The sequence below is a fragment of the Myotis davidii genome, unplaced genomic scaffold (genome assembly GCF_000327345.1).
Source record: "Myotis davidii unplaced genomic scaffold, ASM32734v1 scaffold765, whole genome shotgun sequence".
Taxonomy (NCBI): Eukaryota; Metazoa; Chordata; class Mammalia; order Chiroptera; family Vespertilionidae; genus Myotis; species Myotis davidii.
In genome coordinates, this window is record NW_006296056.1 from 240,768 (window position 1) to 264,646 (window position 23,879).

A 23,879-nucleotide genomic window follows, 5' to 3' on the forward strand; every position below is an offset into this window, starting at 1 on the left:
TGAGTTTCATTATAAATGGGATTTTAAAGAAAATTGCATGTTATTTTTGTGAATCTTGCTAAAGATTTATCAATTTTATTGATTTATAAATGGAATTTGTGAGATACTTTTCATTTATTAATTAATATTACTGTGTGATATTTCTTGTTTATCCTCTTAATAGGGTAAATTACATTGATTTATTTTCAAATGTTGAACCAACCTTAAATACCTGGAATAAATCCCACTTGGTCATGGTGTATAATGGTTTTTATAAATTTCTGGAATTCGTTTGCTAATATTTTGATGAAGTTTTTTTCCGTTGGTTATGCATATCATCCTATATAATAAAGAGCTAATATGCTAATTTGACCAAACAGCTGAATGATCTTCTGGATGAAGCCGGGGCTGCTAGGGCCGGCCGAGGCTGTGAGGGGCTGCGAGTGCTGAGCCCCTTGCATGAATTTCATGCATCGGCCTCTAGTATGTAACAAGTTCTTTGATTAATCTCTTTCAGTCTCCCTACCCGCTCCCTTCCGAGATATGTCAGTCTGTTCCATGTTTCCATGCCTATTTTGTTCTCAGTTTATTATGCTTATTAGATTCTACATATAAGTGAGATCATGTAATATGTGTTTTTCTCTGACTGGTTTATTTCACTCAGCATAATATTCTCCAGGTCCATTCACACTGCATAGTATTCGATTGCGTAAATGTAGTACAGCATTTGTATCCACTCATCTACTGATGAGTGTTGGGCTGTTTCCTGCTATGAATATAGGGGTGCATATTTTTTTCTGATTGGTATTTTATGATTCTTATATATTCCCAGAAGTGGGATCTCTGGGTCAAATGGTAGTTCCATTTCTTTTCTTTTTTTTTCTTTTTACTAAATTTTATACAGTTTTCCATAATTGCTGCCCCAATCTGCATTCCCCACTAGCAGTGTACTAGGGTTCCCTTTTCTCCACATCCTCGCCAGTACTTGTTGTTTGTAGATTTATTGATAGTAGCCATTCTGGCAGGTGTGAGGTGATATCTCATTGTAGTTTTAATTTTCATCTCTCTAATGATTAGTGGGATAGTATACTCCAAACAAAATGGAATCTGTGAAGAGGCAAATCTATGTATCAGAGTCGACCACTGGGCATGACAAGTTTCTTTACTCAGTAATACTCACTGAGCTTCATTGCACAGTAAAAATTAGAAAGAAAAGATACATTTCTTTGTCTAATGATATTTTTTAAACCTCATCTGTGGATATTGATTTTAGAGAGAAAGGAAAGAGGAGAAAGAGAGAGAGAGAGAGAGAGAGAGAGAGAGAGAGAGAGAGAAAGAGAGAGAGATGTCAATTGATTGCCTCCTGACTGGGGATCAAACCTACAACCTGAGTATGTGCCCTGACTGGGAATTGAACCCATGACCCTTACAGTGCATGGGACCATGCTCCAACCAACTGAGCCACATCAGCCAGACCAGGGTTGTCTAATGATATTTCTAATGACTGAGTTGACTTTAAGCATGTTTTATAGTCATATCCTTCAAATATACATAAAGTTAGGTTACTTACTTGTCACTTCACATAAATTATGCTCAGTTGTCAAATATGCTAGTTGTTATTAGAGACATAGCTAAAAAATGTAATAAAAGAAACTAAGTTCTTCTCATTCAGGAAGTTCCATGATAAACTTAAGCTGCTTTGCTCGCCGTTAAGTCAGGGAACACGGATTTGGATTTCCTCTGCTGTGTCACTTAAATATTTCTTTTATCTATGAAAATATTCAGGAAAATCACTACAGCAAATCATTTAGGGCACTTGTTGGTGGTGTGTGTTAATACAATCAAGAACTCGATTGGTAAACTTTGGCTTGGATACTGCTTTTAAAAATTGAGATAAAATCTACCTCTTTTAGGAGTTCAGCAGCAGCAGCTTTTATGACCCTTTATGCTCATCCTGACATCCTGACATTGTGCCACATGTAGGACTTGCAGGTTTAGTGGGTTTGGGGGGCCCAAGAGGACTGTAGTAAGAAGGACTTGGCCCTGGTCTCATGAAAATCCTCACACAGATCCAGGCTAGTAACTTGACACAGGGGTGACTTTTGGCCATCCGTGACCTCATCCAACCCCGTCCTCTCATTTGTAAGTTGAGTGTAGTAAAAGATGACCCTCACGTATGTCCTAAACATTGAACAGGGCAGCTTATCTCAAGTTCCTGATACAGATCTGAAGTCAGACCTGATAAGTAAGCAGAAGTTACAGACACAAAAACAGTAGGCATCTGGCAACGTCTCTTGTATAGATTCAGGAATGTCTTCCTTGAGTTTGAGTGGGATTTGCAGAGCCAGAATCTCCTCTGGGTTGAGAAGCACTTCCTTTGGATAAATTTGTTTACCAGACAAGAAATAGGCAGCCTTTTCTTCTACTTCCTCTCCTCGCCATGCAGCACTCTGTTATTTTTCTCTTTAAAGGTATGAACAATTAAACACAAAAGTTACTCTTTCGGAAGTGCTGAAAATACTGCTGAAAGACTATTTCAATCCTAGTTCTTAAAAATAATAATAAATATGGCATTGCTTGACTCATATTTAAGGAAGTTACTTAATTTTTTCTATTAATTTTTCCATTAGATTTTTATTAGATGTGAATAATTAATAAGTACAGCTACTGGGTTTTATATAGTCTTTAAAGTGTAATAGAGAGCTTTTTTTTTAGTCCCTCAAGCATAAATTTTATTATGAAGCATCTGACATTATCTTGCCATTAAACAGGAAATGAGCAATAGTATTCAAGCCACTATAGTTACAAAACTTGGAACAATTTAAGATTCACAGTGGGGAGGGAATAGTTACAGAATAGCTAGTTTTCACAGAGGGCTTCCTGTGCTGATGAACTTACACTAAGGGTAAATCCATGCATTTACTGTAGACATGACATGCAAACATGGTGGATGAGTTCGCAATTCAAATCAGTGAGTATTCACTAACTATGTACATTCTATGCGATAATTGGCTATAATAATGTCATATTTTTCAGAGGTAGTTCATTTCTCCTTAGTACTGCATAATCAGATATTGGAGTATAAACTCATTCATTCATTCATTCATTCAATGTTCATTAAGTACCTATTATGTACGAGGCAAATGCCATTACATGTTGTTATATTGAATGCATTTTAATATTCAGGGAGGTTTTGATTAGTTGGCAAATCAGAGAGTGTTCACTGACTTATATGAAAAGTAAGGATTGTCTGGCATTTTCTGTCCTCCTAACAATATCTCCCAGTGTCCGCCTTCCAAAACTTTACTGTCATCCTTGGGTGCCGACAACACTATAGGCAAGTAGGTTCATCCACCCATCCTTGGGAGGATCTATGGCCTTACCCTCCTGCCAGCCCTGCACAGCTATGCATATGCCCTTTCCAGCTCTTCTAATCATTTAAAGAGGAAGCACGATGGTGATCATCTTAAAAGTGGGCCAGGCTGTCTTACATTTTTATAAATAAAATATTTCATCTTAACAATTATAGTCAACAGTGCATTGAAGATAGCATGGTGGTAGATAGAATATTGTCAACTTCTACTGAATTCTACAGAGTGATATGGTCTTGAAGGCGGGGGAAGCATTTATTTTGGTAATCTTGAAAATCTTCACATTGGGACTGCCCAGTAAGCATGTATGCTCCTTATATGAGTTATTGAATATTCCGTGTTAAATATGTCCACTGGGTATTCTGTAGATGTTTATAATCTATATCCAAACTAGAATTTGGATTCGTCTCTTGTATTTTGCAGGTGGAAATATTTTGCAAACTTAATTTAAAGCTGCAAGAAATAAGATGTCTTTCTAGCAAATAAATCCAAAACTATGTTGCTCTGGGAAATGCCGGATTTCACTAATTACAGAGAAATTCTAGTAGCACTTGTAGCAGTTTTTGGACTTAGAGGGAATGCCTAGAGGAACTTCCTACAATTTTGTAACCTATTGCTTATATGCAGACTGCTGTTCAGGAAATAAATCCTACAAGAACACTGCTCCTGTCCGTTGGTATAAGAGACAAAGACAGTGTTTACATAGCACAGTGTTTGTCTCTATTGCTATTATTCAACACATGCAGTGAACCCGTTCTTAAGTGTTCCCTTGTCCCAGTCTCTACAGTCCCACCTGTCCCCTTTGGAAATGTTCGTGGTGAGGAGCACTTCCCTGGCGTATCTGATACAGTCCACCTGGCATTTCCTCCTCGCAAAGCACTATCCAATAGAGCCGACCTTGCAAGCTTCACCAAGAAATAGCCTGAGCCAAACTGCCAGGCTTGCAGGTCATGGCACCAGTGCTAGTGTAAGGGTTTAAAAGATACCCTGACGTAGGGCTTTCAGCCTGGAATGCAGCCAAATAATTCTTAATTCATATAATTAAAACCGCAGCCTAAATGACTGAAAAGGGCCAATTCAGCAGAGGTATTAAGAAAATACTCACACTGCGCTGCAAAATCAAATGAGGTTTCACTTCCTGTGAGACTGGAATTATTAGGCTTTGGTGACTTCTGCCTCTGCTTTTGTAGGCATTTGGAGGGCCTGGGACCCAGCAGAAACGTCCCACAGCTTCCTGCGGCCTGGAGAGGCAGATGTAGAAGGGCTTCTCCCTCTAGGGAACCACCAGCTTCCCAGCATGACCCGCTCAGTATGCTTGCCTGTCCAATGGCACAGAAATATCTTGGGATCGTTTTCTAAAGCATTAGAGTGAAATTAAGTCTGTCATTGTTGCGCTTTTACAGTTTTACGTTTAATATTGGACTGTTGCTACTGACACAGAGAAGAAAGAGGTCATGATATGTCCTCCACTGGGTCACAGCATGGGCAGATGTGCAGAGAAGCAACTAGAAGGTTGTTCATATGTGTGTATTCTGTGCTTTGCAGGTTCATGCTCCCTCCTGCTACTGAAGAACTTTGTTTTCCTGAAATAGGCTTCCCACCTGTAATCCCAAGGGATTCTGGAGATTCTTGGGGTGTCCCAGGTGCTGGGGCATGCTCCCTTCATTCTAGCCTTTCTCACCCACTGTGCCCAGCTCGGCCGCTCTGCCAGGCCCTAGGGTGGCAGGACCTCCAGGCCCTCAGAGTGCTCAGGTGGGCGGTTTGGCCTCTGTGAGACACCCAGGGTTTTTTTCTTAAAATGAGGTGGGCGAGTCTTCTCCTCTGCACCACGGAGCCATCTTTTAAGTCCCTATTTATCACCTCACAGCAGTGTCTGCTCTGTAAGCAGCTCTGAGCCCTTGTGCTGCTGCTTTAACTATATGGATTAACAATTATTTGGCTGCATTCCAGGGGCTTGATGGTCAGGATACAAATGAAAGTGAAGATACCAGTGAGGAGCCTGAGGAGGGGAACAGCTAGTTTCCTAAACTCTTACTAGCTGAATATGGGTGTTAACTTTTCTAGCCCTCCCACCTTCCCAGCAGCAAACAGGCAGCGCAGACGAACTTGGAGACTTGGGAGGGTTGGGAAAAGAACGAGTGCCTAGGCTTGTGCCAGACCCTGGGACAGCAGGGGCCTAGCTGCTAATTTGGGCGAGTTGTGCCTACATCAGGGGGATATGCACCTTCCCCTTCACTTTGTACTCCTCTCCATCTCTATCCCCCATCCTGCTGTGCTCCCTATTGGATGTACCCCAAAGCCAGCGGGCACAAATGTGGCAGAGAGCAGGGTGGGGTTAGGGACTGAGAATGGATTTTTTAAGAGCCAACCAGAAGATCAGGCACAAATACCGTAAAGGTAGGTGCTCTCCTAGTCCATGTTCCTCATTCTGGAGGAAAGTGAAGCTTTAGAGTCAAGGAGTGGAACCAGGAAAAACGCTTCCTGGCTTCAGAGCCTGGGATTCTAATCACACACCCTATACTGAGCACCCCCCCCCCTTTCCCTAGAGGCCCAGCCAGGTTCCTGGCCCAGCTTTGGGGCCTACTTTTCTCCTCAGTATGGAATGTTCCTCCGAAGACTCCTGGATTTCTCATGAAAGCAGACATCTGTGTGCCCATAGTGCTCAGCCATGTGTGCTGGCATCTCTGGGGCAAGCACACGTGGTTCCACAGGGCCCTCCCTTTGAGACACTCAAAGTCCATAGAAGAATGGACCTAGAATAACATCAAAACTAAAAAAGCGAAAGTGCTATGATTGAGTAAAAATCCCCTCTCTTTTTCCTGCCACCCTCCCCCTCCTCCTACCCAATGACATGATAGTATTTCCAAAACAAATCCCTGGCTCTGGCCGTCCCTGGGTTAAAATTCCCCTATGCCTCCTCAAACTCTCCGGCAAGCACACAGGACTCAACTTGCCTCTCTCCTCAACCGTTTTTCCTGGCGGCATCCTATTCAGAGCCCACTCTCCAACCATGCTGATCCATCTTCATTCTCTAGAAAATGAAACCTCCTTCTGTACCTCTGTGCCTCTGTGTGGGTTACTCGCTGCCTGTGATGTGGATCCTCACCACAAAGACCACACACGCCCTTCCTTCAAGACTCAACTCTAACGTCAGCTCTTCTGCCTTCCTTGCTCCTCTCCAGGTAGGTGAACATGCTCCCCTTCCATGTTTCCTTAAGTGCTTGCACTGGACACCATGATAGCCCGTACTTACTTTTATCTGTGCTCTCCCATCCAGCCCAGGAAGAGCACATTTTGTGTATTCAATAATCAGCCTACTGTTCACACACTGAAGAAAGGGGGGAAGCCTACATTAATCCATAAGTATTGATACTTACTAGTTCACTTAACCTAGATTTAATAATTATTAAATTTCAAGCCTGTGAGGGACCTGAATAAACATATTTTTCAAAGGGGACATACAAATGACCAACAGGTATGTAATAAAGTGCCCACCATCACTAATTATCAGGGCAATGTGAATCAAATCCACAATGAGATATCATCTCACACTTTTTAGAATGATTATTATCAAAAGAATAAGAAGTAACACGTGTTGAAGGGAATGTAGAGAAAAGGGAACCCTTGTGCACTGTTGGTGGAAATGTAAGTTAGCTCAGCTACTATGGGAAACAGTATGAGGTTCCTCAAAATGTTAAAAATAGAACTCCATATATTCCAGCAATTTCACTCCTGGTTATATATTCAAAAGAAATGAAATCACAATCTCAAAGAGAGATCTGTATTCTAATGTTCATTGCAGAATTATTTACAACTAGAGGCCCGGTGCACAAAATTTGTGTGGGGGAGAGGGGTCCCTCAGCCCGGCCTGCACCCTCTTCAATCCAGGGCCCCTGTGGGATTGGGTCTAAACTGGCAGTCAGACATCCCTCCCTCCAATCTGGGGCTGCTAGCTCCTAACCGCTCACCTGCCTGCCTGCATGATCACCCCTAACCACTCTGCCTGCCTGCCTGATGCCCCTAACTGTTCCCCTGCCTGCCTGATCGCCCCTAACTGCCTCTGCCTTGGCCCCCCACCACTGTGGCTTTGTCCAGAAGGAGGTTCAGAAGGATTCCAGAAGATGCCCAGTCTAATTAGCATATTACCCTTTTATTAGTATAGATAGGCAATAAATACATAGTTGAGGTAAATGAGTAGGAGAAAAGGAAGCACCTATGAGTAAATGCTAGTTGTTGGGAGGGAGGTGTGGTGTCCATAGCCTCGGTGTCCTTCCCCTAGACAGGGGGACAGAATGGGAAAGGACAACCTGGCCAGGAGGCATGGTGTTCAGGGTAGCGTGTCTGCAATCGCCAAGCTATGTGGGGAGAAACAAGGGGCAGGCTGAGTGGTATCCCAGTAAGGCTTGGCCTTTGTGTTGTCCTTTAAGGTATTTCTAACCTGATGCTGCCTCCTCAGCTGGATGTCAAAGCCACTTAAAGGCACACGATGAGGATGAAATAGTCTATGACCAGGCCGAGGGCAGGGGCAGGTGCTGCGAGGTGGTTCAGGCCAGGCAGGGCACCACACCAGGCAGGCTGAAGAGTGTGGCTATGGCAGGGTGGCAGATGCTGGGGCAGTGGCATGATTATGGTTCAGTGGGTCTTAAAAGAGGAGAAACACAGGATGACTACCGGGGCCCACAGCAGACATAGGAGCGGCAAGGTGGTTTTTGCCAAGTGGTACCTCATCACTGAACAGAAGGATATCCACCAGGTGAAGGCCATGGCTGACCGCCCTTGTGGAAGAGGTGGCATGGTTCTGGCCAGGCGGGCATCAGAATGAATGAGGACAAGCACCTGGTGACGGGAGTCAGGCAAGGGGTGGCTTTAGTGGAAATGCCAAAAAAATTGTGAAAGTAAATATCTCATATTGAGGTTGTTATATGTGAAGCGCAGTGAAAATGTAGGACACAGAATAACTTCTCCTTGGCCTCCTACTCCTATCGCAGGCCAGCAGGCACTGAAGCACTTGTGATGTAATAGAGACAGTTGGGGGTGGGCAGGGGAACACAGGATTGGGAGCGGGGAGGGATGTTCTCTGTGTTTTCTCTCCTATGGGGCTCATGTGTGTCACTCATATGACATGCAGGAGCTTCAGAACCAAGAATCATGTAGATCAGCAAAAATATTTGAGTCATCTCTTATTTATGTAGAGTTAATAGCCTAAGCACATTTTAAGAATTAAAATAGAATCAATGGTTCAGAGACCTCTCAGTTGTTTTACTATATCTAAAAGTGTCTGCTCCTTTTTACCTATTAAAAGAAGAGTTAAGGCTTCACGGTTTGTTTGGCCTGGGAGAATAAGAACTGCCTTAGTTGAAAAGTAGAAGACTATAAAGGGAGCAGACACTGGAGAAAGAGAGGGGAAGAATCAGGAGTCTGGCTTTGGACGTGTTAAGTTTGAGTTATCTACAGACACCTATTATAGGTTGGATTTTGTCTCTCAGAAATGCATATGTTGAAGTCCTAATCCCCAGTACCTCAAAATGTGACCTGATTTGGAAATAGAGTCATTGCTGATATAATTAGTGAAGATGGGGGACTTCAAGTCAAGATGGCAGAGTATGTAAATGCTGTGCTTGCCTTCTCCCATCATCACATCAAAATTAAAACTAAATTACAGAACAACCACCCTTTAGAACCATCTTTAGAAGACTAGCTGAATGGAACTCCTACATCTAAGGATAAAAAAAGAAGCTACCATGAAACTGGTAGGAGGTGTGAAGCTGCAAAAAGAGCTGGTCCCACATCCATGTGGGGCAGTTAAGAATTGGGATGGATCTCTAAGCTGTGGAGGTCCCCACTAAAAAAAGAGGGCCCACACCTGGCTCCCCAGCCTGGGGCACCAGTGCCAAAAACAAGAGTTTCCACAACTGGCTTTGAAAATCAGCAGAAACTCAGCCCTGGTGAGATGGGGAGCTGCTGAAACTTAGATGTCCTCTAAGGCTGGAACACAGAATCAGTCGCTTACAAATATTTTCCCTGAGCTCCAGCAAAGGAACATCAGCTTGAAAGCACTAGGGGGCATTTGGGGTAGAACTGAATTGTCTGACTTCGGGACAAAGGCTGGAGGGACAGCTCTTTGGGGGGCTATAGTGCCCACAGTTGCCATTGTTTCTTTGTGGAGCTCTAACCCCACACAGCCTGCAGGCAGAGGCAGGCACCAGATCTGAGTCACTATCAACTTGGCTAATACCCTGTCTTACTACCCCGGTGAACCCAAGACACATAACTTGCACACCGGCCTAAGCCTCTTCTAGCAGCTGTCACTCAAAAGTGACCAGCCTCCATCCATGTAGACTGTTCTAAAATCTCTCAAAGTTCCACAAATTCCAAACCAACAGTGACTGGTCTCAGTACACCCGGGATCGCTTGCTAAGTGACACCAAGGCAAGCACTAATGGCGGCCAACCTGGATTCACAGTGCAGCCTTTTGGGCACCTACAAGCCAAGTACAGGCAGCTACCAACCAAAGATCACTTTGTAGCTTCTACCTGATGGCCCCAGGGTGCACAGAGGCAGTGGCTGACCTTGGCCAGTACCTAAGCCCCTCCCAAGAGGCCCCAGGACCAACCCACTGGTGGCCAGCTCTAGACCACACCAGAACACCAGCCAGTTAGCACCACCAGAGGGTGGGGTTGGCGGGCACCCGATCATTGATAAAGGAAACCCCACACTGTGGGGTCAGCCCACACACAACAATTGAATCTACAAACAAAATGAACGAGCAGAACAGAAACAGTCGCATTGATACGGAGAACTTTTTGTTGGTTGCCAGATGGGAGGGGGATTAGGGGATATGTGAAAAAGGTGAGGGCATAAAGAAGTAAAAGTTGGTTATTACAGAATAGTCATGGGATGTAAAGTACAGCATAGGGGATATATCAATAATATTCTAATAACTAGGCATGGTACTGGATGGGTGTGGGAATTATTGGGGTGGTCACTGAGGTAAACACCTGACACTAATATGATGACGTATGTCCATTGTAATTGAAAATTTTAAAAATGATTAAAAAAAGAAAAAATGTCAGAAGGGAAATGTATCCACTGAAGGAAATATATAGGAGTCATAACAGTGATCCTTTCCTTTGCACCACGGAAAGGATCACTTCGTTCCAGTATGGTGGAACGAAGCAGCTTCCGCCTATCAACCTGCAAGGGGTTGATGAAGCCAGAGGTCACTATTCCCTCCCTATCTTCCACACCCATCAGGAAGCACCTATGACATATGGGTAAACATCTGGGATCTGGGACAGAACATTAGCAGTTCAAATTTAAAGATGTAGCCCTGGCTGGGAGGTTTAGTTGATGGAAGCATTGTCAGGTACACCAAGAAAGGTTTCAGGTCCCATTTCCCATACCTCGGTTGCAGGTTTGGGCCCTGGTTGGGGAGGCTATCAATCGATGTTCCTCTCTCACATCGGTGTTTCTGTCTCTCCCCCTTCCGCTGTCTCTAAAATCAATTAAGAAACATACCCTTGGGTGAGGATTTAAAAAATTTAAAGCTGTATGTGAGAATACTTAGATCAAGATTAAACTTTCATATTTAAGAGGTGATTTTTAAGTTAAGAAAAATGAAGGAGTGGATAAAGAAGAGGTCTACTCAGTCAACCACAGATTGCTTTCTTTCTGTGCCTCAGAAATCATAGAAGATTTTTTATTCATGATAGACCCTCTAGTACAGTGGTTCTCAACCTGTGGGTTGGGACCCCTTTAGGGGTTGAACGATCCTTTCACAGGGGTCACCTAAGACCATTGGAAAACACACATATAATTACATATTGTTTTTGTGATTAAGCGCTATGATTTAATTATTATATTCAATTTGTAACAATGAAACTGGGGGCCACCACAACATGAGGAACTGTATTAAAGTGTCGCGGCATTAGGAGGGTTGAGAACCACTGCTCTAGTAGCTACCTGAATCTTGGCAGGGCGTGGAGCAGAAGCTGTGGATGCCTGTGCTTCCTGTGTCATCTCAGCCAACCCAGGCTCACGGAGAGAACTGGCAGCTGCCCAGGCCGGCCTTGCAGGGAAGTAACACCCAGCAGGATGCTCAACAAATTAGAAAAGAGAGTCTGGAAATAAATATTCCAGCTTTCTTGCCCCTCAAAGGGACAGCTCTGAATTGAGGACCCCAGCATCTGCACTGAGTTGGGTCCTGTTGGTGCACAGGAGTGGCCCTTCATTTTTTACTGCTCTGTCTTCCCTTTCTTGATTTCCTACTCCTTCCAAGCATTTCATTTTGGATCCCATCCTAAGTAAACTACAGGCATTTAAGTCTGTGTCTCAGGGTCTGCTTCTAAAAGACCCCAAACTAAGACAGTACATCTGACATATTGTCAACTGTTAGCTGCCTCCAGGGCTGTGCCATTTGTTAGACCAGGGACAAGAGAGAGCTCTGTTTTAACTTGTTGGCTCAGTATTTCACATTTTCTCTCTGCTCCATGGCAACTTAAAAAAAAAAAGGTTGATTGACTTGGGTGAAGCAATAATACTCTATTAAAGGATGTTTATATTGAGTTTAGATTTAATTTTAGTTTGAGTGCTCCATCTTTAAACAAAATAGCAGCTGAAAATTTTCCAAATGGAATGTTTTCAATAATTTGTAAACTATATTTTACAAATGCAGTTTGCAAAGGAATTTGCTACATAGACAGAGGTCTCTTTGGTTAACTTGTTAAAGCATGGAGTTCACTAAACCGCTATATAAGATCAATACCATTGAAGCCCCCACACGTTCCCATGCAAATAGCTGCCATGTATATCCACCAACTATCATCCAGTCTAAGAGTGATTATCCCAAAAAGCAAGTGCTGGACTAAAGAGACTGGAGGAAATATGTCAAAACTGTTATTCATTCATCCAGGTTTTCCTTTATTACTAGGATTTTTACTGAACATTGAGTTTATTAAAGGTATGTGTTTTATTCAAATTGTGTGGAAGATTGTGTAACATAATTTTGAGGACTCGCTGGTTTAAGTTTCGATTTATATTCTGTGTGTTTTGCTTTTCTTATTTTCTGATCCAGCACAAAGTCAAATTGGAGGAAAGATGATGCTATAATTAGTCTCTGTACTAGAAAAAGGAAAGACTGGGTAGTCCATAAGATAGTGAAAGGGGTTGAAAAGTAAACTGTTTGAGGTCTAATATACCTGAGGACAGACTCTTTCCACTGCTGAGGTTTCTTTTTTCTTTTTCTTTATTTGTGTGTATGGTATGTTTGTGTTTTAGGATGAGAAGATAGAAAAAACAATATACAAGTTTTGGACTGGAGCTAAGGGTACAGTTCAGAGTCCAAAATGGAAAAGTGAAGGAGTGAACGCTAGAGAGTGGGGGCTTTGTTCTGGAGAGTGCAGAGCTGCTGGGCTTAGCTCTGCTGGGCTCCCCATGGCTCTTCAGGACTAAGATCCCACTCGTGTTTCTTTCTCTAAGAGAGCTGTCATCCCACGTGATGAAGTATTACAGAATAGATGGGGATGTCGTCTAAGTGCCATTCCACACTTTTGCTCTTCCTTTAAGAAAGTTTCTTATTGTGTGTGTTTGGGGAAGGGTGAATGTGCTAAGGGCCGAAGCAGGGAAATCTTCCTATGAATGTAGGATGTGATCTAAACCAGGTGGATCTAAGACTGGGCATTTCCCTGACCTGCCGGTATGTATTGATGTGATTTCATTGCATGAGAAAATTCACTCTGACCTCTAAGGTCCCCTGGCATGGAGTGAAGCACCAAGTTTTCCTTGTGATATGAAACGCTGAAAGTCACAGAGACTGGAGTCTGGTCCACTTCTAACAAGAATGCAGACTCTGTAACGTGGGATTTATGGGCTCATTCAATTCATTTATCCTACTTTTCATTCCGCCATTTCTTCTCCATTACTTATTTTTAAAAATATTGTACTATATAGTTTTGTATCTCACTTGAGAATAGAAATATATTCAGATAGCATTTAGGACGGCTTTAAATTCCATGAAACCTAGTATACTAACAAAGAGCTTTAAATGATGGCAGGGAAGAATTAAGTTAGATATTAAGAAGAATTTACTGGCTATCAAGGTTGTTAAATAGCTTGCCAAGGAGTCTTGTCTCTGTGGACATTTTAATGGTAACCCACTTTCTGAAGCAATTTAGTTGGAGTCCTGTTTGTAGAGAGAGGGATATGCTCTGTTTTTCCAAGATGAGAGCATTAGACACTCAAATCACTGAGCTTCTTTCCTTTGTGATTAAAGGGTCAGGAGCTGCCAAACCTCTAAGGTTAAGGGGAGGAATAATAATAAAAATAAAAATAAATAAAAAAAGAAAACAAAACAACAACAAAAACATTTGCCTGTTCCTTGCAGATAAATTATCAGAAAGAAGGACGCTCTCCTGTGGAACTTATGGCCAGTCTTGTAGAACGCAGTAATCTACTTACTTAGATATTTAAAGCTAAACCCACCCTCTTACAGTCACTCCAGGTCCTCTTAGCCAAGTGGATGGACAACATTCACACATGCACAGCTGCTCTGCAGGTCTTGACATCAGACTGGCCTGGGAGATGCAGCCCAACCATTTCATAGGGCAACGCTGTCCTTAGTGGGATAAGCCGTGCTCTGCCTTAGTGCTCGAGTGCCAGTCGGAATGGCATTGCAGGGAACAACAAGTGATCCTCAGATCTGCTAGAGGCCATTGCAAGTCAGCAGGAGCCGTTTATTTTCTTTGCTCAAAACCGGGCCAATGGAGCTATCACCTCTTTGAAAGTCCCCAGCTGTGGCTTTCAGGGAATGAGAACTCTGAAAAGTCTTGCATTAGCAATTATATGTTTGGCTGGGAAGTGAGGCATATCAGTTCCACTCATGACTCATAGACTAGAACAATGAGATCTTTTCAACCATCCAACAGTGTCAGAAGTACCATGCTACAAGGGGAAAGAACTGAAAATAATTAAGGACGGTGCTAATAATTCTCTCTCTCTCTCTCTCTCTCTCTCTCTCTCTCTCTCTCTCTCTCCCTCTCTCTCTCTCTCCCTTTCTCTCTCTCTCCTTTTCACTCTCTCTTATTTTCTCTTTTTATGTAATGAGAATTAGTCAAAATTAGTGGGTACCTGTTACTATGAGAATGTTTTCTTCTCTGACTTCAAGAAAGATAATAAATATCTGTTGATAATGCAGAGTGCTTAGAGCGTCTAAATAATTTATTTAAAGAAAAATATATGATTTACAATGTCAATTGGACATGAGCAATATATAAAAGAATGTCAACATTTTTATTCCTGTGCATTTTTCCTTTTAAAGACCAATAAGGAAGTCTTTCAGTTCTAAGGAAAAGATCTGATTTGGCTTTCAATGATTTGATTCCTTTTTTAGTGCTAAACTAGACAACATTCCAAGAGGTTGTAATAACTGAACTATGGGAACAAATGGAAAGAATAGACAGTTGTTCTACTTAAGTGTTATGCAAATCTAGGCTCTAGCATGATGTCCACCAGGCAGGCATGATACATCTTGTTGCCCTTGGTACAAGGAACAGGTTGTAGGTTAACTGGAGAATGTCGCAGCATCCATATTCTAAAAAACTACAAGTATTTTAAAGATTTCACTCTTTGGGCTGTGTTTGTAAAGCAGTATTGTTAAACGTGGAGTGGAAAATAAACCCTATTTATATGAGTCATTAAGGCTCAAATATAAGTGATCAGTATACATCTGAGTTCTTTCATGGGAATATGTAAGAGGTTTAATTTTCTTAAACTTTCTCAGAGAACAACTGCTACATAGCACAAAGCTGGTATGTCCAGGATCAGTACAGTTTTCCCTCTTTGGTTCAGATTCATAGAGTGAACATGAACTCCTTGATTTAATTCAGTTAAATAAACACTTTGGGGGACATCAGCTATAAGACCTGCATTCATTGTTAAAGAAAGTAAAAATTATAGTTTTTATTCATAAGGAGTTTAGAATATCTTGAGAGAGACAACATTTGTGTGTAACCATTTAATAAAACTTGGAGCATATTTAAATTAATATTAAATTAAGACTTTTTTAGGAATTCTGACTTTTCAGCAATGAAGGGTAAGATCTGAAAGAGGCTGGATTGGTTGTGACAATGCGACAACAAGACAGATATGTGTAGGGAGGTCTTTTGAGCATTTGAAATTCATTCCAAGCGACACACTGGACAATTGGGTTGCACAACACAATTATAAAACTAGCTTCAAAATGTATTATTTTACCTATTTTAGGTCTTAGGATTTGAGTTTGCATGAGAGCCTTTGGTTATTCAGATCATTTAACTTTTTTTAGCTTTTATTTCCAGCATATTCTGTAGCTGCGTATGTACTTTCTCAAAGTCATGCTTTAATATTAATTGCACTAATACAAATTTTGCACTAATTAACCCAAGTTTTTTAAAAAACTTATATTTTATAAATCTGAAATGTTAATGCCTAACCAAAGGTAATTCAGAGATAGTTGTCCATGATTTAATATAAATTTAACTGAGTTAAAAATAAGATATACTAGTCAAATTAATATTAACTGCACATGTATAGATTATTCTTTACTGATATTAAATGTAGTAATATGAAAGTTAATTGAAGAGTTAAAAGATATGATAAAAGTTAATATAATTATTTTGACACTGGAAATTTTCTTTTCTTCTTGAGTTATGAGGATCTAGATTGATTTCTTTCTATTTAAACAATCTTAACTCCTTGAGGTAACAGAAATTGCAAAACAAAAGTGAGAATCAAAGTGTAAGGGAATGTAGTTTAAAAAGGTAGACCAGGCACATGCTTTTACTTGCAGTTCCTCCTGAGACCCCACTGTACTGTAGGCAGGGGAGGCGAAATTAATAAAGCTGTAATAGAAAAAATAATAGGAGAGGTCAGGACATGGGTCTTGGGGCAAATAAGCTCATCTATAAACAAGAGATCAAAGTGGGTGGGAGTGGGAAGGCAGAACAGCCTCACCGTATTATCTAAAGGGGCTGGAGAAACCTGGACTTCAAGTCAGCAGGTGCAGGGAGGGTGAGAACCCAGTGGGTGGGAAAGCAACTGAGGGCCGTGACATGCGATTCCCACTCTGACTGAGATTACCTGGCTCTCATCATTGAATACAACACTCTCAAGACCATGATCATTGCCATTGTTAAACAGAGAGAGAGAGAGAGAGAGAGAGAGAGAGAGTGAGTTCTTGGCTTTTTTTTCTCTCTCATATTTTTCTATCACAGAGACAATAAATCTTTGCCACATGTCTAGTTTTTAATGAAAGAAAAAATAAACTTCAGGGCAAGATGGAAGTATTGAGAGAAAAAATACAGTAATGTTTAACTTTTTTTTTTCATTACAGTAGGAATCAAGTGTGTGGGCATAACAGGCATATGTCCTCTCTTTGGAAGTCAGCACAGAATGAATTTTAGCAAAATTATAAAATTTGTCCCAGGAATGTAGAGTGTTTGGAAGAGACAGAGTTTCATGCCCCAAAGGTATCTTGAAAGACTAGAGGAGGGAGGTAGCTTCCAAAGGGAAGTCCCCAAGAAGGAAAGGAACTTGATAAAATAGAAACTATGATTTGAGGATAGAAAAAAAAAGTTCTAATAATTAGAACTTTGGATAAAAAACATGTATGAGAAAGTTATTGCTCAAATATGTAGCAAACTAAATGTAAAATGTTCAAGAAAGTAACATCAACTTAGAAGAGAGAATACATTTGATCTTGAGGACAGTAAACACAAAATTTGAGGGGACCAGATGTTGAGACTAGATTCAGTGAAAGAAAGCATTTCTGGCCTACTAGTTTGCTCAGTGAACAGTTTTCATACAATCATAATATCCATTCTTTATTAGTTTTCAATCTTTTGAGCCAAACCATTGACAAAGCAGTAAAAATTGGACTGTGGTACCAACTGAATATGAAAGAACGGGTGTAGTGGGCACAGGGTACATGGGGTAAAGTAGGAAAATTCATATCTGACTCATCCAAAATTTTGGAGGTGGATCAAGAAATATGACCAAAAATTGACAATAAAGTAAATAGACACATAAATACAGGTCATCAGTAGAAGAACTAGCATATGCATTTCAAAATTGAGAAGGAGGTTGGAGTGTAATTAAACCAAATTCCCATGTCCCTTTAAATAAATATTATTTGAACTATAAATAAAAAAAAAACAGAATAATGCATATATTATCTAGATTTGTGGAGGTAACCATCAGGAGAAATAAGAAAATATAACAACCACAGGAAACATTTAAAATAGTTTGCTTTAACAATAAGATGAGGGGGAAGGGTTGGACAGAACATTGTTATTTTTGAAGTCATTTCTGTACTCTGATTTATTAGATGTGCATACTCAGACTAATCAAAAAGCTAAAATTAAGTTTAAAGAACTGCCCTCTCACTTAGTACTATGTGACCTAGGGAAAGTTACTTAACCTCCCTGTGCCCGGCTTTCTTACCTGTAATCTGGAGATAAGAATAGTACCTACCTCACAGGGTTGATATGAACAGAACAGTGCTTGGTACAGAAGCACTAAATCAACCGTAGCTTTCACTACTACTAGCAACTACTTGATGCAGGCCAGTTGGCTAAAGGAAAACTACAGCATTTGAGTAATTCGGACACTTTCAGAAATCCCTACACAAACTGAAGTTGTCAGTAAAGGAGTTGACTTGTTAGTGCCAAGTTTTTGCATAAAAGATTCAGAACCACCTCCTTCTGCACTCCTGGCTTTGCGCTCCATCCTCCTCAGGCTGGGAGAGAGGTGGCCACAGGGGTCATACATTCACTTCTTGTCACAACAATGTCTAAAGAAGGAGAGAAATCATGGCTCTGTTTTAGGAGAGGGAAAACTTTTCCCAGGAAGTCTCAGCCAAAGAGCACATGGGCCAGTTTTCAGCCCACCCACTGAGGCTGGGAGTCCAGTCAGCTTCCCTGAAGCATGGGTCTTCGTGGGGATGGTTGCACATTGACACAAGCATGTCCTGAAGGCAGAGGCTGTATTTCCTAAATCTATTGATTGCGTAAGAAAACGGAAGAAAAGGGTTCATGAAAACTACAATAGAAAGTCTGGAGCAGTAATAACAGGAACCAGTCTAGAAATAACCATATGAGGCCATGGCAGAAGAATGATGTCAGTGATAGGCCTGATGCCATGAACATCAGCTTCCCACCTGTTTTCAAGAAAGGGCAACATAAAGGGAAGCCCCAAAACTATTATTGTTATTATTATTGCTTGCTGCAAATGTGGAAAGCACATTGTGGGACACGCTGCTCAGGACTAGCACCAAGTAACTCAGAGGTCATGCCAGTGCTGCAGGATCAGTGTCATGAAGACGTCTGAACTCCAACTGGCAAATTCTGAGAGTGCAGTCAAACCATCTTGGTTCACATCTTGGTTGGGCCATTTGCCAGCAGAGCTCCCAGTGCCAGTAGCTTTGTGGGTGTGCCTATTCTCATTAGGCACTGAGTGCTATTTCTTGGCTTTTTCTACGTGGTTCCTTAGAGAGATGCTGGCGTTTCCAAGATGATCCCGTTACGGGAGAGGAAACAGAAGTATGGGACCCACTAGGTACATCTTTACTGGTGTATCTATCTCTGCCTCACCATTTTATTACTGAAGGATGTATTTTGCTCCAGTAAATAATATAATCTCCGTTCAAATGTCAGGTTCTGAATACCAACTAGGTAACCATGGTCACTATCAAAAGAGCTCAGAGAAGTTTTTAAATTGGACATTATGATGTGTTTTCCATTGGTTTACAGAGCGCAGCTTTCTGGGCACATCCGGTAGAGTTTCGGGGTGGGCACTCTGAAGTGAGACAGCAGGGTGCACACCAGGCTGTGAATTAAGAGCTCTAGGCTCATTGCCAGTGGGTTCTAGGCTGGGGGCTAAGACTACTAGCAAAGGTAGTGCTTGAGTAAGGGTTTTATGTGAGAACTCCAAATATTGGTTCTTACAAATGATAAAAGTCTTCTATGGGACTAAAGTCAGTATGGACATCAGTAGATATCAGAAAATCCCAATTCCTCCATCGTTAAATATGTGTTAAAATCGAATACATGAACATATTCTTTGAAGATGAAGTTTCTGTTTTAAAAATATGAAACTAGGATCCTCTGCTGTGTAGAAAAGACATTCAATTACCAAGTGATATTTTTGTTGCTCTATTTTCTCTCCTCTAACTCTTTTCTGCCATGGAGATTCTGATCAGCGTATAATCTGTTTTATGATGGGAATAAACAAGAGCTCACCTTAGCACTCTTTGCCTGAAATATGGCCATGTGGAGGCTTTTCAAAGCAGCGCTCCGAGGGGAAATGACGGTGGGCCTGCATGGACTTTGCAGCTGAGAATGTAACTGCTGATGGGGTGTCCAGCCCAGATGTAAGTGCTGCCCTTCCACTGCCCTCCCTGCCCAGGCTCTGGTGAAGCCAAGCCTAAGAGCACTCTCTCTGTGGGATAAGGCTGCCCGCCTGTCTGGACAGAACTTTCCTACCTGTACTCCACCTCCTGACTCTCCCTTGGGTCACCCTCTCCCTTTCTGCTGGGAAAACTTTGGATGTGGAACAAGTTTTAAAAAATGAAAGTTCCCCCTTTCAGTCCTGAAGAGCTGCAAAGATGATAGCTCTAGAGCCACACACACCCTGAGCATTTTCTCTGGACTTTTCATGCTGGGCACCTTCTCACTGCTCACCTGCAGGGCCAGGATGTGTGTAATAGCTGGCTGTAATATAAATGTCAGTTAATATTTTGATAGCGGCTTCAAAAGGAGAAGGTCGGTATCAATAGCAGAGAATGCCCATATTTGGCAAAGCCATTGAAAGGAAAAAGCAACATAAAGGCAAATGATTTCAATTCCTTATGGTGTAATAATATAAGGTGTTTGACCACGACTTTATAAAGCATGTTATTTATTTTCTAAAATCATTTTGACAGTCTAGTAGAAAGCATATTATCTTAAAATAATTCATTTCACTTTCCATATCGTGTGCTAGTTTCAGTAAAATACTCTGTGTTAAGATTTTTAATAGCTCAGGAAGTGGGAGGGACGGCACCGTTGTTGAAAGCTCAGGCTACGGAACTTCACAGACCTGAGTTTGGTTCCTGGATCAGCTGTTTACATCTTGTGTGAACATGGGCCAGTTAACCTCTTTACGCTTCAGTTACTTCATCCCTAAATGGGATGATAACAGATGCTATCTTGCTGGGGTTTAGGAAATTAAATGAGATAATATCTATAAATTGTTAAGCACAAATACCGACACATCATAAGCCGCAGTAAATGTGAGGTAATGGTAATGAAATCTATTTTATTTTCCTACCACATCAATAATAACCTGCATATCCAGGGCAATGCTTGATAATGAGGCTTCCATTTCTTTGCCTCTGGAGCAAGTTAGCATTGCAGTCTGCATCTTTCCCTTTCATCTTGTGCCATGCCATACTGCAGCACAGAAAGCCCGGGATGTTTTTCATTTATTTCTGATAGTCTAGAGAGTAAGAATAAAAAGTGAACTGTGCAGTTATGAAAAAGGGCAGGCGCCACTGGATTTAGGGTCATGGACATAAATGACCGACCCCATACAGAAGTAAGCTGTATGACCCCATCAGCTTGAAGCGTCTGTGAGCTTTAATTTCTTCATTTGCAAAAATAGAGGATAAGACCTAGCTTTCCAGGCAAATGAGACCACATACATAAAAGCAGTCAAAATTATAGTTAAAACATGGATTTTTAATAAAAATTGTTCCATCATCTATGAATCCAGCCATCCATGAATCCATCTATGCATTCATTAATTGACTTCTACAATATTTAAGACACAATTAGGGAAGGAGTATCCTATTTTTAGCACTTTGTAGCCTTTACACTATCCCTACACAAGTCAGAGACCAAACAGCCTGGGAGACCTGTCAGGATCAAGGAAATAATAGCGTGGTGTTAGTAATTGTGGTCGGCAGAACAACGGCCTCCAAACATGTTCACATCCTGATCCCCAGAACCTGTGAATACGTTGCCTTACACGGCAAAATATCATGTATCTTGGAATGAAGAGATTTTCTGGATTATTCTGGTGAGCCTAACCTAATCAGGCCTTTAAAAGCAGAAAGCAGAAAGTCTCTCCCAGATCCTGTGAGAAAGATGGGAAACAGAAAAAGAGGAGGGAGGAATTTGAAGCATGAAAGGGCCTCAACTCACTACTGCTGACTTTGAAGATAGAAAAGGGGGCCACGAGCCAAAGAATGTGGTGGTCTCCAGAAACCGGGAATGACAGGAAACAGATTCTCCCTTGGAGCCTCCAGAAGCACCGGCCCTGGATTTCAGCCCAGTGAGGCTCATCTTGGACCTCTGATCTCCAGAGCCGCAAGATTAAATGTTTGTGCTGTTCTGAACCCCTGCTTTGTGGTACTTGGTTCTGGCTGCAGCAGAAAGTGAATGCAGTCATTAAAGGGCAATGGGTTCACACGCAGAGAGGAGTCTTGGAGTCCCCGGGGAACGGAGCTGGCATTAGGACCAGACGGAGCTCCTCGGCATGCCAGGAAAACGCAGGCTGCATGCAGTCGTCCTCCACCAACCACACCTGGCTCCTTCCAGATTTAAGGGCACAATTTGCAAATAGCATGACGAAGGTGTGCACGGAACGACATACTGTGAGATCTAGCCAAACACGTATGGTGTGTGAAGACAGGCTGAGAGGACTGGTGCTAGGAGAAGCGGAGCAGAAGCAAAGGAGAGCACGTGGTCCTGCAGAACACTGCATGTTTGATATCCAGGTGGGGACCCAGCACCATGTGCAAAGGAAGCACACAGAATAAACAGGCCTCTCATGCTGCCGGCAGAGAGAAAACCCAAGCATTTGGATGGGCATGAGACTTATTAGGGGCATTATAATTTACTGTACTGAAGAGGTCTTTAACTATACGCAACCATTCTATAATTATGTTTTTAAAGAGTCCTATTGACAATAACAACCTTTATTTCATTCCAGAGCCAATAAGTGATGTGGTCTAAGAAGACTAATGATTTGGTAGCTCTTGAAATTGACATTCTTTAAACATATATTTATTATTTATCCAACGAGAATAGGAAGAAACTGATTTTTTTTTATAAAGTTGGTATTAACTGGAAACTTTTTATTGAGTATCAAGTTATATGTGCTGTGTGCTATGGCTAGAGACACTGGGGAGCAAACATGCCTGTAGAAACAGAGCCACTAGCCCAAGCAGTCATGATGATAGTCTGTCATATTTATGTTATATTTTTGTGCACATATCTAGCACAGCCATCTCGTTTGTCCCCACCATAATGACCCTTCTAATCTTCCAATTATTTCCTACAGTTTCTTAGGGGTGTCTGGATACTTATGTTTCTTATCTCTGTCATGTGGGAACTAAGAGGGGGAAGCCAACCACCTCCATCTATTTTCCTCCTACCTTACTGTGCCTCTTTGCACTTTGAATGGGATTTTGCTTTTCCGTAGACAGGGTGATAGAGGGGCCTGATAACCAGCCTCCTTCCAGAACCCAAAATATCAGGCAGAAAGGCACGTTTGCTCTCAGTAGTACCCCTGGTGATCTGAACGTTGCCCCATAGTGGCCCTCTTGCCAGATAGAAGCCTAGATAAGGGAGAAGGAAGCCCCGCCTCCCATTAGAGACCTAGCGTCTTCCTCCTACTGATCGGGGGCACTTATAATCTAATTGATAGAGCACCTGAAAAATAATCATATTATTTTAAATCTTAGAGCACCTATACATATGTGAATAGGGGTTACATTTCTGATATGTGAATAGGGGGTTAAGTTTTTCTTAAAGTTTCCTTTTCAAGGCCTGTGCAAAACAATTAAGGAGGTGACTTCACTGTGAATCCAGCAGGCAGAACCGATAAGCAAGGTCAGACCAACACACTGGGAGTCAAAACATCATCTCATCAACATCATCTCATCAATGACTACAGACAATAGTTAGTGCCTGCAGACACCCGGGGCTGCACATAGCACCCTTGCCCTTCCCTTTATAATCCTGCCCCCTATGCTTGCTGGGAGGCAGGATTTGAAGCTTGTAAGCGCCCTGTCTTCTTGAATGGATGGACTTCCCAATAAACGCCTATGTGATTCAACCCCGCCTTGGTTATTGGACACAGCCACAGGCAACCCGAGCCCATCCGGGGCGGGGAGGTGAGGGGGGAGTTTCCCGGTAACACTACTTTGGCCAGGAGGCCTAGTGGCTGAGAATTATAACTGGAATGTTTATTGCTTTTACTCAATGAACACTCTGATCTATGTCTGCCTGGTTTTGTTCTCATTTCTTTTTAAGCCAATGTGGATTGTTAGCTCTTCCACTGGAAGGTTTAGGTCAGGTGAGTTCCAGTGGGGGCCTCAGGTGAAATTCTTGAGACTCTCTGGGCATCTGAGACGCGTTCACCCACTTCTGAGTCTATTGTCCTACTGCAAAGTCCCGCTGTGCCTGCCCGAAGTTGAATGAGTTGTGTTAAACTTTCTTTCTCTGCATTCCT